The sequence below is a fragment of the Lycium barbarum genome, chromosome 5, assembly GCF_019175385.1.
Source record: "Lycium barbarum isolate Lr01 chromosome 5, ASM1917538v2, whole genome shotgun sequence".
Taxonomy (NCBI): Eukaryota; Viridiplantae; Streptophyta; class Magnoliopsida; order Solanales; family Solanaceae; genus Lycium; species Lycium barbarum.
Window position 1 is genome coordinate 132,649,969 of NC_083341.1, and position 17,641 is coordinate 132,667,609.

A 17,641-nucleotide genomic window follows, 5' to 3' on the forward strand; every position below is an offset into this window, starting at 1 on the left:
GTTACAAAAACATTGCGCAGAAACCGACATAGGCCACCCGCTTGGGCTTTGCGTCGCGCTTGGGGGAGCATGCATTGGCCCCGTGTCTTGGGCCCATTGCAGGAAAACACCTCTCTGACCAGGCACCTACAAAGGGGTCAGGCGTTGGCCATGCGTCGCGGGAACAACGGATTTTCTAGTCAAAAGTCAGATTTTCGCGTTTTTATTCCTATTTAAGCATGGGGTTAGTTCCTAAATATCCCTAATCACTAAAACTCAACCCTAAGGCCTCCCAAAACCTCTAAAGTGAGTTCCTACTCCATCTATATTATTATTTATTCTACACTAAATTCACCTCTTCTTGACACTAGTTCATCTCTCCAAACCCTAGGTTCTTGAAAACTCAAGAAGAATCCGAAATGGGCGTGTGGAGTTCGTCTAAGAAGTAAGACTTCTAATTTTCTGAGTTTATGTATAAGGTTTAGATTGGTGTCAAGATTAGAATCCGCTAATGATTCACATAAGATCCAAGAAAAGGTTTTTAAGGCTAGAAAAGCCCTAGTTTTTTGAATAAGGGTAGAAATCCCTAAAATTGGTTAAAGTTTTAATCTTTCTCATCTAAAACTATTTTTGCGTGCATGTTAAACCATAGGAATTCCGTGTTGTAGCATTTTAGCGGGATTTAAAGTATGTCTCTTTTTTAACATACTTTTTCGATCGGTGTTTAATGAACTCTTTGGTTGTGGTTTGTGTGCGTGAGGAACAATCCTACATTAAACCTAGTTTGTACTATATTATACGTATTCAAGATTGTTTTCCTCTCTAAAGGATGATTGAAAAATTGAGATATAAAGCTTTGGTATTCGAACTCGAATTAACCCATAAGGGATGTTTAAACTTGATAATTGGAAAGCTTGACTATCTCATGTGGATGCTCTATAATGGATTGTGTTGAACTTGAAACTTGTTTAAAGAAGTGAACCCAGTTTCTACAAAATTGAAATGGCCTGATGTACCCCTATGATGGGATGATGAACATGATCCTTAATGAATAATGTGACTATCATGATATGACTTGTGATTCGGCTTCCACGCCATGGTTTGAGATTCTGGTTCTATGCTATGATTGTGACTCGACTGCTTTGCTATGATTCTCTGTTAGCTGTGATTGGCCTAGCTACTCGAGAAGAAGGGTAGTCACTATGGATCCTAGTAGGATTATCCTAGCCATTCGGGAGGAAGAGTGGTCATCGAGGGTTACACACCCCGATGTGGTATTTGTCTAACTATTCGAGAGGAAGGATAGTCATCATGAGTCAAATTTCCCCGATGTGGTTCTTTTATGCTATTTAGGGAACGTTATATGGTCATCCCTTCGTTTTACTGACTTGGGCCTGTATTGGCATGTGTTATACTTTGTTTGCCTATGAGTGGCTTATTAATGAATATGAACTTGTTTGCCTGTGAGTGGCTTATTGATGATAATGAACTTGTTTGCCTGTGAGTGGCTTGTTGACGATAATGAACTTGTTTGCCTGTGAGTGGCTTGTTGATGATATTGAACTCCAAATGGAAAGACTCAAATTGTAATTTACGGCTTAATGGATATATATATATATATATATATATATATATATATATATATATATATATATGTGTGTGTGTGTGTGTGTATGTGTGTGTGTCTTAATGGTTTCTTTTGATGGTTATAAAGTTTATGGTTTATCTTGTCTCTGGATGTCAAACTGTTTTTATTGAAATTATTTCACTGATATTTATTACTTATTTTTCTATTAACTATTATCCCGGAGACACTTACTGAGTACCCAATACTCAAACATACCATTGTTTTTTTTTATGGTATGTTAGGCAATAAAAAGGAGTAGGTTTGTGATACGCGTACGAAGTAGGAGAACTTGCTGCTTTCCAGACTTATTGGTGAGCCCACACCTCTGTTCGTGGGACACCGCTCCATCGTTATTTATTTATTCTAGTTTTCGGGCTGCGTCCTGAAGTTAGATACTCGTTTATTCATTATAGAAGCTCCATAGATAGTTGTCAGAATTGTGGGTAGATGTTGAAGTCTCCTACGACTTTTTGAGTCATTTGCCACGTTCATAACTAATCATATATATTAGACTTCCGTTGATTTTGTTTCATAATTGTGATCTTAATTTTATTTAGTTATTTATAACTTGTTTAATTAATTAATGAAAGATTATCAAAAAAGGACTTGACGTTATTGATTTATAAGGTACTTCCGATATTGTTCATTACATCGGATGCCGATCACGTCTAGGGTGGGTTTTGGGGCGTGACAAATAGTACCAATATTGTACTACGTCTATAAATCTAGGCTATAAAAGAAAACTATTATCCAAATTATATAGTAGCAATGTTGCTCATACACTTCAATATGTCGTCGGCGGATGCGTGAGCAGTGCATCTTGAAGAACCTGACATGAGCACGACTAAATTCTTTAAAAGTTTGAGCAACATATAGGTTTGTGAAACTCTCTGATGTGTAATAATGTTTGTGTTGGGTAAAATTCGTGTCCGGGCATAGTTTCTGTAACCGGGAGCTCGGAGAGGCCGAGAAGGCAACCACAGTTGGCATCCACTTCCACCTACTCGGGTCATATCAGCGAATCTCGATCAGAGTGTCGTGGAAGAACAACATGTGGGTGTACAGTCGGGTCACACCAGTTGCTGTTAGGTTTGAAAAGTCTTGTTTTGGTTTCTATATGGATAGCTTATCATGTAGGCTAAAGGAATCTTATCTCCATCTCTTGTAACTAGGGTGGTACAAAGGAAACCGACAAACCGCACCAAATCAATAACCCGAATCAAACCGAGAAAAAAGCCCGACTAGTTGTTTAGTTTGAATTGGTTTGGTTTTAAAAAAAAAACATGACCACCATTGGTTTGGTTTGGTTTGGTTTTAACTAAACAAGTTCAAACCGAACCAACCCAACCCGACAATACATGTATAAAATTTCATAAATATTTTATACATAAAAATATTTATTATAATGTAATTTATAAATATTTCTTAAACTTTTTCATAGTTTTTTGTCTTTTAACATATTATTTCAAGCTTGGATTTAGAATTTTGAATGGTCCAATAAGTTTAATAGCCATAGATGTTAGTAACTCAAATAAAACCCAACAAAAATCAAATCAATATTAATGCTAAAAAAGAAATTCAATTCTAACACTAGGAATGACAATAATGTTGGATATCTATTCTTTAGTTTTATGTTGGTTTAGAAAGTGAAAATACATAAATTAATTTTATTTTTTTCTTTAATATCTAGTCATGTAATTATACTTATTAGTTGTACTTATTTTAGCATGGCTTAGTACTTTTAGATTAAGATAATTTTCTATATGCCTTATACATTAGTCGTATTTATTATAGCATGACTTAGTACTTTTAGATTATGATCATTTTATTTTATATTCACTACATTTTTTTATTGAATATTTTAGTATAATGTCATCTCTCATCTCATATTTTATGTTATTTTCTTAATAAATATCTTATTAGATAGTCGTATCTTTCTAGGACTAAAAGAATATTTGAAGTACAAGTTATATGTTTTGTATGAAGACTTTATCAGAAAAAAATCCAAAAAACCCGAAAAATCCGAGCAACTCGAAAAAACTGAGAAAACACGAGGTTGAAAAAACCGACTTTCGTTGGTTTGGTTTGGTTTATAGATTTAAAAACCTGATGCAATTGGTTTGGTTTGGTCTTTAAAAAACCCGAACCAACCCGGTCCATGTACACCCCTACTTGTAACCTATCTCTCATTTTTCTCTCTGAGGCAATACAGATCCGGGCACATCATTTACCTTTGAACTTATGTGTATTTTGCTTGCTTTTATTGTTTCTTTAGTTCCGTTTGTTCAATCTAACTCTTGCAATCACAAACACTGACCCCGAAAAGAGAGTTTCCGGGATTGGATACTACCTCCTTGTCTTTACATCCATAAAATACAAATCTCTAACTATCTCTAATTAGTTATCCGTTTTCACCGAAATACAGTTTGGCGCCGTCTGTGGCGATAAACAGCTGTGGAGTTGTCCGGATTCGCAGCAGAAATTCTCCTTCCTGAAACTCTAAGTAAAATCATTGTGCACAGAAAGATATGTCTAACAGTAGCTCGAGCAATATATAGGGGCTTGAGGACGTACAAATGTTGGTGAGAGGTATGAAGGATTTGGTGGAGGTGAAAGTGTCCGAGCACGGATGGGAACCCATTAAAGAACATAGGAGCAGTAGGGATGGGACACCGCGCAGGCAGCCTAGTGAGGAGCGAAGCAGAGGAGTCCTAAACACCGACGAAGCAGAGCAACCGCATGTTCGGAAGAGCGGGTCGAGCGCAATCTCAACCTGACGGATAAAAACCTGCTCAAAAGACGGGTTCTTTGACAAGCGAAGTACTGATGGCCACGCTCAAGGCATAGGATGAAAGGATACAACACATGGAAAGGGCCATGACTACCATGGCTAAGCATCTAGGGCAAGGACTTCAGCGTCAGATCAGAACGCGGATAAGATCCTTACGACCCAGAAAACTAAAAAGGCTGAGGTGGTGAAAGAACGGTTGGATGCATTTATCGAGGAGTTACTCAGGGTCAAAAGGGAAATGAACGAGCGAATGAGTCAAATCCCAGGAGCCCCATCCGTGATGAAAGGCGTAGGAGCTAAAAAGTACGGTATACTGTCGTACCCAGAAAGTGCAGGCCCATACCTAGGAAATTCAAAATGTCGGATATGCCCAAATACGATGGTACCACCGATACGGAGAAACATATAACGATGTTTGAAGCAGCCGTTACTGGGCACGACCTCAAGCAGCATGAGATCGAATCGGTCATGCTGAAGAAATTTAATCAAACGCTCATAAAGGGAGCGCTCTCTTGGTATACTCATTTACTCGAAAATTCTATTAGCTCTTTTGCCCCCTCTTGCAGATGCTTTTGTCAAAGCCCGCGCGGGGGCGCGAAAGGTCAAAACACACAAGCAGGATATGTTCGCCATAAAGTAGTGGGGGGATGTGTTGCTCCGAGGGTTCGTGGACAGGTTTCAAAGAAAGAAAATATTGTTGCCAGCTATCCCGGAAGATTAGGCCGCGACCGCATTTGCGGATGGTTTGAATTCAAGAAGCTCGGACGCTTCCAGGAACTTTAAAGAAAGTTTGCGGGAATTCCCGGCTAAAACATACAGCGAGATAAACCTCAAATATACAACTAAAATGCGCATTGGGGAGAATCAGAGGGCGATGGTTCCGACAGAAGTAGGCAGTCACTTGGAAAGAGATCGGATCCGAGTTACGAAGCAAACGTCGCAAGTCACCGGGTACGGTTTGAGCCATATGAGGCCCGCAAGCCTTCAGGTTGGAATTCGAACAAGGGAAACAACGGGAGTATCTGGGGTCTCCTCGACAGTTGTGACCCGCGTCCTTAGGGATTAGCATCAAAAGGGGTCGGGGCCCCGATGTTCTCGGATCATAATTTCGGTGCCACAGAACTTGTCGCAGTAATGAGGTTGATGAAGGAGGCCAGATTTCGAGAGGAGATTCAGACCAACCCAGACAGGAGGAACATCGGTTTGTGGTGTCACTTCCATAGCACTCACGAGAATGCTACAGAGGATTGCGCGAACCTGAGGGTCGAGGTGGCCCAGCTCCTGTGAGCCGGACATCTCAAAGAATATATCAATTGTTGACACCCAATTTTGTACCTCCTTTATTTAAATTTATTTACTCGGGCTTGCTAATATATTGACGAGCGAAACACTTTATTTTCACTATTATTAGTTTTTTTTACTATTTTACTATTCAACGTTACTAGCACTACTTTATCACAACTTTCAAAATGTTCGTCATCATTTCATTTTCGGGTTTGGAATCGTTAAATTAATTACAAGACAACACTTTGTAAAATCTTTATTTTTTCTACATATTAATTATTAATTGTCTCCACATAATATATATTGTACTAGTCATTAAATTAGAAGCCCAATAGAATTTATATAGAGGAAGATTTTCAGCCAAATCAATGGCCCAAAATACAAATACAATATTTTTTCCCTACCCAAATAAATAACCCACATTTTAATACCCAACCCACATTTTCAATCCACATTTTAGCCCAACTAAAATACTCAACAGACCAGCCCAATCCCCATTACCCGTGACCCGACCCAGCCCATTTATTTTTTCTAAACCTAATGCCTCAGCTGCCTCCCTCGTTTCCCTTCTTCTTTCTCTTTCCCTACTCTCTCTCTACTCCTTCATCTCTCTCTTCCACCCCCACATCTCACGTTCCCTCCACTCACTGCTTCCCCCACGCCTCTGCCATCCTCCCTGCCACTTCCACCACGCCTGTCCCCCGCTTCCTCTCTCTCATACGCTCCTCTCTCTCCTTTCTTAAACCCGAATCGAAACCCTATAAATAGAACTTTCTTGAGACGTTTGCAGGGGGGATTTGGCTGGAGAAAGGGGATATTCGGTATCTTTGAGGATTTGGGGGGAGACAACACTCAACATTTCCTATTTTTTGTTACTCTAAATCTGAGTTTGTTCAAATTCTCTTGTTAGAGTTCTTGGAGTGAAGACGAAATCAATCCTACGAAAAGGGGGCGAAGGATCTGGAACCAAAATCCCATACAAACGCAAGTTTTAACCATCAAAGATAGCTTTATTCGAAAAAGAACAGCCAACAAATACTCTATTTTTGGTTGGAAACTTTTTTGTTACTTTAATCAGTTTCTTCGCGTTCGAGTTTAGATTTCAAGACTTGTGCCCAGTTCACTGCGACCACAAGAGGTAAACTTCCTATCTCTTTTATTTTTTTTGTTGGATTTTAGTTATGCTTTTCTAAGTTTAGTATCAGTTTAAGCTTAATGTAGTTAATTATGTTTACCAAGTTAATTTTACCTAGTTCGAACAGAGTAATTAGTTAAGTGGTAATTTTGTTTAGTCAATGATGTTTGTTAAGTTATTTGCTGGCTATATTAGTTAAGTAATGTTTATGTGGATGTTCGGATTCATGGTAATCAAAGATTGTGTTCATCGGGTCTGAATTACTGTTGTTATACTACCAGCTTTAAATCTCTTGTGTATGACTTGATCTCGGTTGTTTATCTCATATGACTTTGTATGTTGACACCATGAGTAATATATAAATTGATATGTATCCCTTGAAGTATTGCCTGTGTTTGTCTAATGCATAATTTTGGTAATCTGTCTAGGTATCTTGATCCCTGTGGGTCTGGTTCTGTATTTCTCAAAATATAAATGTGGTCTGATACATGCTCGTACTTAGAACAATCGGTGATCACTTTTCTCTATGTTTGTCCATGTCTACTTAGTTGTTAGTTAAGTCTGCTGTTTGATTGCCTGTGGGTGTATTATGAATGTTCTGTCGACGCATTAATCACAGTTTACTATACGAGCATATTAGATTAGTGTTAAGATCATATATGTTTTAAAGGGTTGTGAGACGAAAGTAGCTTAGACCAATATGATAGCGTATGACTATTAAATTGATAAAGTTCAACCAATTGCATGAATGTGGAAAGTAATGTAAACTTTCATATAGGGATCAAATTTTGAATATTTGCCTATTTGTCTTTTCAAACAAATGAATGACAGAACTTGACTTGGTGGCATATCTCTTACTTGTGTGGTATTATGAACTATACTCAGACTGCTATTCTGTTTGCCTTTCTGTGGTGATTCCTTAATTTGGCAAAAGTTGTTAAGTCTTGCATAGGCATGAGAATAGGTTGTGTTCCTCTAAGGTTTAGATGGCACGACATGGAGTCTTTAAATTTCCCCAATAAGTAGTAGTACATGGTAATCCTGTTGTGCTGTTTGACCCAAACCCTTTGACAATTGATTGTTGGTTCAGTCTATGTACGCTTGTCATTTGCAAACATCTTCAAAAACTAAAATTTTGCACTCATTTGTTGATCTACTTAAGATCCAATTTGCTGCAGAGTCATCATAGTACCATAGGTTATTTCTTTTGGTGTTGTCTCCCTAAATCTTACTATGACCTATCATTCATTCATCTGATTAGATAGCAGAAATCCCACCTGACCATTCTGATGAGTTGTAGCTGAATCATTCACAATTATACTTGCCTTGTTCTGACCTTAGATCTGAGTGCCTTCTCCTACATCTTTTTTTTGTGAATGTTTTTTTTTTTACTTCTGCCTCTGTACTTTACATGACCAATTGGTCCAGTGTCGTGATCCTTAGGTTGCTCTTCTTGGAGATTTGGGATTTTATACCCTGTGGCCAAGACTCTGTATCATGTATCCCCAAACTGCTAGTTGTTCCCTCTATGTCTTTATTGTATGGAAATACTCCACCTAGCTCTATATCAATGTTTTGAGTTGTTTGTCAACCTAATTTGCCTTTGTTGGTCCTTAGCAACTGCATATTTCTCCCTTTTTTACCTTGCCTACAGCTGCTATTACTGTTTATCTATGTCCCATCTTAAAAGATGTGTTAGCTTATCAGTTAAAACATGAGATCCTGAGATTGAAATGAGAGTCCACAAATGAAGATTTGTGCAGTTTTCTTTAATGATCAGCCGAATAAAAAACGAACTAGGAAGTGGTAACAAACTTCACACACCTAGTACATGAGTTAAATCTCTAGTAGTTCTGGACAGTGTATGCATTGAACATGAGTTTGTAGAATGAGATTCCCTTCAAAGAAGTTCTCCCTGTTCAGTCCACCCTCCCCTCTAGGCAAAAAATGTGTTTTATCCAGTTTATTCATGCTCTCCTAAAAACAAATGTGGTCATTTGATAGAAAGGCTGGCTGTTGGTAACATTCTATTCTATTTTATCTTTTCTGTGTTTCTTCATGTGAGTTTTTCATGTTTAATGTGCTTAACTTAGCTTGATATGCTCATTTGTTGTTGGTACATTAGCCTAGTTAGATGTTTAACAGTTATACTTGGCTTAACAAATTAGTATTGTTCAATTCACACTGTCTATGTTTAGTTGTTAATTTCAGTCTACCATACTGGATAAGCCAACTCAATCCTTATCTGTTTCTGCCTTAACGTATTTTTGGCTGCTTTGCTTAGTTTGTTGGTTGTGGCATTTTGAAAGTAATATTCTGGTTAGTTGTGAAACCAAATATTATTACCCTTTAAAGGCCTGCTGGTGTCAAGTTGTATCACTTGTTGGCTTGTTGCGGTGTTTGAAAACTGTTTTCTGCCATAATCAGTTGCTGGTTCGAAGCGTTATATCCTTGGCTGCAATTTTTGTTATTTATGGCAGCATTATTGATGGTTCACTGTTATGGTTTTGAGTCTAATAACTGCTGATTTTCTAAGGGTTGGACCGTATGCATCTGAAGCTCCATAATACTTTCTTTCTCCTCTCCCTTTGTTGATTATATATTAGTATGTATAAGACTAGTATATTTTAGTAAATACATCTATAAAGAGATTAGCGGGTCATTATGGATCAAGCTTGAACCTTCCCTGGTGTTAGCCATGCCTGGGATTCGTGAAATCCCTTGGAACTTGTGCAACACCGGGAAGACGAGGGTAAAGCTTTCCAATATTTACCTTTTATACCTCTTTATGAACGTGTATACATGAGATATACTTGAATATACACATTATATACATAATCTACTGATTTGTTTTGAACTTATATTTTACATGTTTAATCTTATTCGTTGAGTAGATACTAATCCTTTTCTTTTCATTTTTTTATGCATGATATCTCGCATACGAGTCCAAGCGATTCGTCATCTTCTCCCGCATTTTGGCGTTGGGCCAAAAGCCCAACACTACTCCTCTCGAGTCAACCCCATATAGTAGCAGCCGATCCGCAGTCAAACAGAAAAAAAAAATCTGGGTCGACGCCCAATAGGCGTGACAACAGCAGCAACATATATAAATCGTTACTGGGCGAAGCCCAGCTGCAAACAGCTCACAACAGTCCAAATGGGTTGTGCCCTTTTACACTATATCTACTCCTCTATCTTTATTTTATGTGCATCTAATGTGTATTGTATGACTAACATTTTGTTTGCTAATTTAGATAAACCTTAGTAACATTAAGGGTTTTAGTTTAGTAATGGGTAGTTAATTCCACAAATTACATTCATTTCCATTTATGTTCTAAACTATTTATGGTATTATCTATAACATTTATTTGAGTAATTGATTTTCAAATAGCATGACTACATATTTTGGCTAAGAGAATTATAATTTATACTTACTTAGAAGTTTTAAAACGTCATAAATTTTACACTAACGTTAGCTTATTCTAAAAAAGAGGCAAACTAGTTTCAACGGGTCACTATTCCACTTTAATTCCTTTCCAACATTTGAATCACGTATTAGTTGAAACAACATTTACATAGTTTATATTGAATTGGTACTTTTTCTATAACATAGTTTACCTTGAACTAATACTGCTTTCTATAAAACCCTTTAAAAAGTTTATTAATATTAATCTTACAAACGACTATTCTAAATTTATTAATCGGCATAATTTACTTTCTCCAAATACATAAAAACATTACACATCTCGTTTTCTTTTAATTTATTTGTAACTAAACTCTTTTATGCAACTATTAATTTTCTACAAGTGTTACTTTGAATAACATTTTATTTCTATTTATAACTTTAGCAATCCTTACAAAGCTATTTCCTTTCTTTCTATAATATTTGCACTTAGCCTAACTAATCACAAGTCCGGTCGGTTAACCATTGTTAATGGGTCTTAAAGGATGCCTAATACCTTCCCTTTAGACTAATTGAACCCTTACCTAGAATCTTAAGTTTCGCAGACCTTAAACACAGTTAACTTTAAACATAACTTTAATAAACTTTAGGTGTCCTAATTCACCATAAATAATTAGGTGGCGACTCCTTAACATAAACAAAATAGGAATCACCAATATGTCGTACTTCTATTTTAACCCGGTTAAAAAGGGGTATGACATCAATGACCAGGCAAAACTCAACCTGAGCAAGAATCATGGGCAGAAGTCGGACGAGACACCTTATCCTATTCACACAATCAACATGATCTTCCGGGGGGAAGGGGGGGGGGGGGGGGGGGGGGACGGTAAACAAGATAACTTACACTACCCTCCGAAAATCCAAGGTGTCGTTTACAACAAAGAGTCACAATTGGGACCTCACCGAGAGCAGAAGCATATTCTTCACCAACGGCAACCACGCGGGACTTATTTTTTTTCACAATGATGCCTTGGTAATATATATTCGAAGTAAAAATTCTTTCTTTAAACGTGTGTTCATTGATCCAAGAAGTTCGGCAAACATTATCCAACAACGCGTTCTGAAGGAAATGGGAGTAGATGATGCAATCACCCCCGCAAATAAAATGCTAGCCGGGTTTAATATGGCAAGTGAGTTGACTCAAAGGGAGATTGAGCTACCGGTTCACGGCGATAGCACGAAACAAGACACAACCTTCGACGTTATAAGCGAAGACATGTCTTATAATGTCATGTTAGGAAGGCCGTGGATTCACTCCATGCAGGCGGTTCTTCCACTTTTCATCAAAAGGTCAAGTTCCCTGCCCCTAGGGGGATAAGCAAAATCAGAGGAGACCAAGGGGCAGCCCGTGAAATAGAAATCATGGAGGTAACAGCGGCTAAGAAGGACAAGATCCCCAAATAGCAATTATAGACGCCGAGATCAGGCGACAAAGCCACAAAAGTGGGAGCGCTTGTTCATATACAGTCAGATCTCTCTATAACGGCATCCATGTATAGTAGCACCACTCTATAACAACTAAGATTTTTCGGAACTGATTTTTTATGTTATATTTTACTTTTCTATAATAGCATTTTACCTATAACATCGACTACCAACTTTATAACAGCACGCTCTTTGTAAAATCAACCCCCATATAACAGCTATCTGCCTTTTTTGGTAATATAATTATTAACCATCTTTATAAAAAGTAGATTATTTATGATTACCAATAATAAGTAGTATAGATTTTGACCAAATATTTAATTTTATAGATTAATATACTATATTTATGACAATATTACATATGAATACATATGTGGAGTTTGATGCAACACTTCCTATCATTGAGGCTTTCACTTATGAAGAGATTATTGCCCATGTCATTGGAGTGGAAGAACAAGAGACTATGGAACCCGAAGACGACAATGAAAGCGCTGACAAAGAACCTCAACCTATTGTTACTTGGACTGGGTTAGAAGATTCAATAGTTCAACTCTTAGATTTTTCCTTCAAGGGAAAGCAATTGGATACTCGTTTGCTGAAAGTTTAGACACAAATCTTCGTAAATTCTAGCGTTATATTAAAATTGTATTAACTTTCCTTAATGTTTAGTGAGTGAAGCATTCATATCTTTGAGATTTAAAAATTTAAATAATTTGTTATTTTTTTACAACATTAAAAAATAAAATAAAATAGATTTTATGCATCTTTTTTGCCCATAACAGTCAACTATTACTTAAATGGAAAATGATGTTATAGATGTATAACATCAAATTCTCTATAGCAGACAAAAAATTTCGGACCCAACGACAGTGTTTTAAAAGGCAGTTCTGAGACTCGCCTTGGGACTCGCCTCGGGGCACGACACAGGCAAAATGCCCCGGGGCTTATGTGTGGGGCTTAGTTCTGTGAGGCTTACGCTCTAAGCGCCCGATTGTATGCCCTAACCACGCTAACACGCAACGCTCGGGGCTCGCCTAAGAGTTCTTACACAAATTATGTGTCAAATTCCCTAGTTAAAATTATTGACCCTCATAATTCTTTATTAAATGAATGATGTTTAATAGTTTGCTTCATTTGTAGAAATTAGACGATTGAGAATAACTCAAATAGCGAACCGTAGTATTGTATATTTACTATTTGAGAACACTGCAAGGGTGAACATCACTTAACATTTCTTTTAAAAATATATAGCCGAATTTTACATCTTCACTTGCCATTAGTCTTCACGTTTTTGTCATGTGTCTCAAAATTATCATAGTTTATTATTTTTCTATTTGAAAGTAATTTTATTTTTTATTCATGAACAAGTGATGTTTTAATTATAATATGATAAAGCTTATTGATTATTTTCTTTTAAGGAGGTAAATTGCATAGTATAGATGATAGTAGTATGCTTTAGAAATTGTGATTCTTTTATTGTTTGAAAGTTAAGGGGTTAAAAATGGTTTGCATCTCATAATAACTTTTAAATCATTGCAATTATTTATACTTGTAAAATCATGTTAGAAGTTTTGCTTTCTATGAGTTTCTTTAACCATGTTATCAATTTTTTAAAACTATTTATATATATTTTATAATTTTTGTGTCATTATACTATTTTACTATATAAAGATCTATGGGGCTTAAGCCTCGTGTCTCAGGGCTTACGCCTCACCCCGTACTAAATAAAATGTCCCGCTTCATGCTCCCGTCTTTTAAATATTGTCCAACAATGCTGCTATAGAGAGGTTTGATTGTATTTGACGGTTTCATCGGTCTCAGTCAGCATGGCGTTTGTTGGGTATGTACATATCCTCCTTGGTAATAAAATACTTATTTACCAAAAAAAAAAAAAAAAGGTTTCTACCAAATCTATCTTGGCCAAAGTAATTAATTTGAAGGGGTTGCGCCCAGTTGCCTTATGACTAATTTAACTTTACCTGTTTTTCTTAGTTTGCAATAGAATTATAGAGATGTCCAATGTTGTTTCAAATTTGCGTAACTTTTGACTGACTTGGCTTGTGACCAAATTGAACCGTTATAGAAATATGTTCTACCTATGGGTGTCAAGTGAGCCGGGCCGTAAGTTAAGGGGCCGGGCTGGGGGCCGGGCTTGGAGAGGGAAAGGGTGTTCGGCCCAGCCCACCTCGGATAGGGGCTACACCTTGGGCTAACCGGGCCCATTAGTAGGTCGGGCCGGGTTTTAGTTAGTGGGTCGGGCCGGATTTTAGTTAGTGGGCCTGGTCGGGTTTTAGTTAGTGGGCCGAGCCGGATTTTAGTTATTTTTAAAAAAAATTCTAATACTAAAATTTTAAGTTTGATACTTAAAATCTAGTTGTTTTCAACTTTATTTTAACCATCAAGTTCCTTAAATTATACTTTGGCCGTATTTTCAATCTATAAATACCATTCATTCTTCTCCATATTATCTCACAATTCCCTAGTATCCTCTTTCTCTAAATTTCCTACTCATCTAAATGAGAACTAAATGGGAACAATGCACATGAGTTTTGATACTAAACCAAAGTTCTTAATTTAATTATCTCATCTGATCCTAAGTCCTAATGTCATGTGCAGATTGTCACACCTCCATCATCGGCGGAGACATTTCAATACGCTAAAAAATATTTAATTATTATTATATATAAAATATTTGAAACTAATAAGATTTTATTAATATATTATTATATATATATATATATAACTAATAGTTTATATTATTATATACTGTATAACCTATTGAAATATTTTTGAACTTGTGTAAGCCAACAACAAGATAGTAACTTAAAAGGGGTATTTGATTTATTTCACGCATCAGCAATTTCAGAGGCTTGTCATTTCACTGATTTTGTCAGCCTCTTATAATGTCTTGTTGCTTTTGGGCACTGATCAATGTTTGTCCCTCCTTGCAGAAATTTATCTTGGAGTTGCTGCTTGTGTAGGATTAGTTTTACACAATTACATCTATAGTTCTATTTTGACTGCGTACAGATTATTATTCTTGTAAATAAAATTATAAAACAAATTTGAAAAGAAATTCAAAGGCTCAGTGAGCCTTAAGTTTTTCATTGTCTCCATTTTCCCCAAGTTCTTACTTGAATAAGAGACACATTACATGAATTAAAATTAATGGTTAAGTTTTAATTAACTAAAGTAAGATTCTAACTATGGTTTGAATAATTAATAAATATTTCATATATTTGCTTCCAAAATTTTAAGAATCCCACAATTATAGCTACAGTTATTTTATCGGGATACAATGTTTTTAAAATACTTATTATTAGTATAAATGTAGTACTTATCTTTTTTGTTTTATTTGAAGTGGGCCGGGCCGAGCCGGGTCGGTGCCCCGGTGGGCCATCACCCGGGCTGCTGGTGGGCTGTCCACCTTGTCCAGCCCAGCCCCCTAATAAAACCCACCTAGCCCAGCCCCTTACACCTCTTAGTGGGCTTGGGCCGGGCCGGTGGTGGGCCGAGTTTCCCGGGCCAGGTCCGGGCTGGCCCGGCCCACTTGACACCCTTAGTTCTACCCAACCCGTCCAAATTAGCGGGGTTGAGCGTATCATAAAAATATGGGCTAGTTTTTCCATTTTTTGCTATCCTTGGGGTGTAATTGGTATAAAAAAATGGTTTCTAATTTTTATGTTTGGTCAGTCAAAATTTTTGACAAATATTTTCTCTGAATAATTAAAAATGAGGAAAATGACTTTTTTGATAGAAGTATGAAAAACTAACACGACATTACACTTCTCATCGTCCTCCAACACATCCTTATCCCATCCTCACACCTCATAATGGTTGCCTAGATTATAATATAATATTATTGAGATAATATTTTCGTCTTACTTACTTATAAACACCATTAAATAAGTAAAAAATTCACTTATTTTTAAAAAAAATAAATAAATTCCGTCAATACCAAACACGCCCTTAGAATTGACTTAACGTGTTTTCATGATATGCTCAAATTTTAATTTCGTCCGATCCACACATTTGACAGCACGAGTAGTTGCTTTCAATAGAAATCGAGGATTTATTTTTTATTTTTATAAGCATTCACTCCTTTTTTCATATTACCTAGGAATAGCCCAAGAAGTCGCTCTTGATGAGATATATCATGAAATTTAGGACCCATTAGGTCACGAGAATCATTCACTTTTTTCCAGATTTTTTTCCCCACTTTTTTCACTTTATAGTGTTTGGCCATAAAAATTTCAAATACAACTTGAAGTTGTATTTGAAATTTGAAAAACAATCAAAATCTTGTTTTTCAATTTTTCCATTTTCTGTTGGACCATTACTTTTGTTTTATGTTTTCAATTTTTACCCTAAAAGTTCATACAACATTTTTCACTGGTCAAAGGCAACTTATGTTGCTTAGTTGCTCTCCACTCCAACAACATTCAACATCATGTGCTAAAAAGCCTCTAAAAGAAAAGAAACATGTGGAAATTTCGCAACAAAGTCATATTTAGAGATACTATATTTTCTGTGCACACCACTAAACCTCCCAGTTGCAGCCTTTTGATGGAAAGAAACCATCCGTTTTGAGCACCTCATAAGCTGATCTCGAGTATAATTGTTATAGTTCTCGCACTAGTTATGTTTATAAATTGCTATAGTTCTCGCACTAGTTATGTTTATTAATTGTTTTGGCTGGTTTTGCTAGTTTTTAGAAATTGAGAGTATAAATCATATTTCATGTTTTTTTAGAAAAAATACATTTCAACAATCAAATATTATTTTAAAAAAATTTGGCCAAACACAACTCCAACTTAAAAAATTCCAAAAAAATGATTATTTTTTTTGGTTTCTATTGCCAAAGCCTACTTAAATTTTGGCTAGGTTTGCACCTAAAATTCACAAAATAGTACTGCAATAATTAATGTGGACTGACATATTATTTTGGATCTGCTTGCATGTAGTGTACTATGAGCTTATTGAGTAGTTGCGTTCAATAGACAGAAACTAACTAACCTTTTGGCCACATATATTAGGCCAACTTTTATATCCAATCCCCTCTTAAATTTATATGTGAACAAAAGAAAAAAGAACAAAAAAAACTGTCGAAAATTTTGAATTAATTTTCAGTGTTGTTCAGTTTCAATTATTCAGTTGTTTAGTTACATATGTTACATCTAATTGTGAAATGTATTGTCCCGTTATGATCAGCTTTTAATTGTGAAATGTATTTGTATTATTTGTGCACTTAATATTTTGATTAAACCTTGCTTCGCCCTCCTACTTATTAGTAGGTCGTCTATGAGACTTATTAATGCTGCACTTATTAGTTATATGTCGAATACATATAATTGTATCTACATTTTCTAGTTGGTCGTCAGGCTATAACGTGTCACACTTGCCCAAAACCAAACTCAAATAGAAAATAAAAGAATGTGAAATTGAACTAATTGCAACTGGAATTAGCCCCGAATTCTGTCGCTAATTCGATGCTAAATTACTCGCAGCTAACAAGATTTCTAATAATTCGTCGCTAAATGGATAGGATCAGTGACAATTTTTTTTTTTTTAATTGAAACATATTTCTACTGCCACTGAAAGAAGTTTACCGGTGAAGAAGGCGGACTTGCCTTCTAAAATTGAGGCATACAGATGATGGAAACCAAAAGAATTAGCCAAAAAAACAGTGGCAATAAGGTAGGAACTTCAAGAGGCTCAAAGAGGAGCCTTCCTAGTTTTCAGCTCTAGCTTTATTATAAACGATGGAAATTGCCATCTATCAGTGGTCAGTAGGGTGTTGCTAAGTCACTATACTGATTATATACCCTAATTAGATCAGTAACGAATTTTAATTTGTTGCATTAGGATAGCCATCAATGCTTGCATTAGAGTAGGCTGTCCACATCACACTTCTTGGAGTTGCAACTCTTCCCCGGA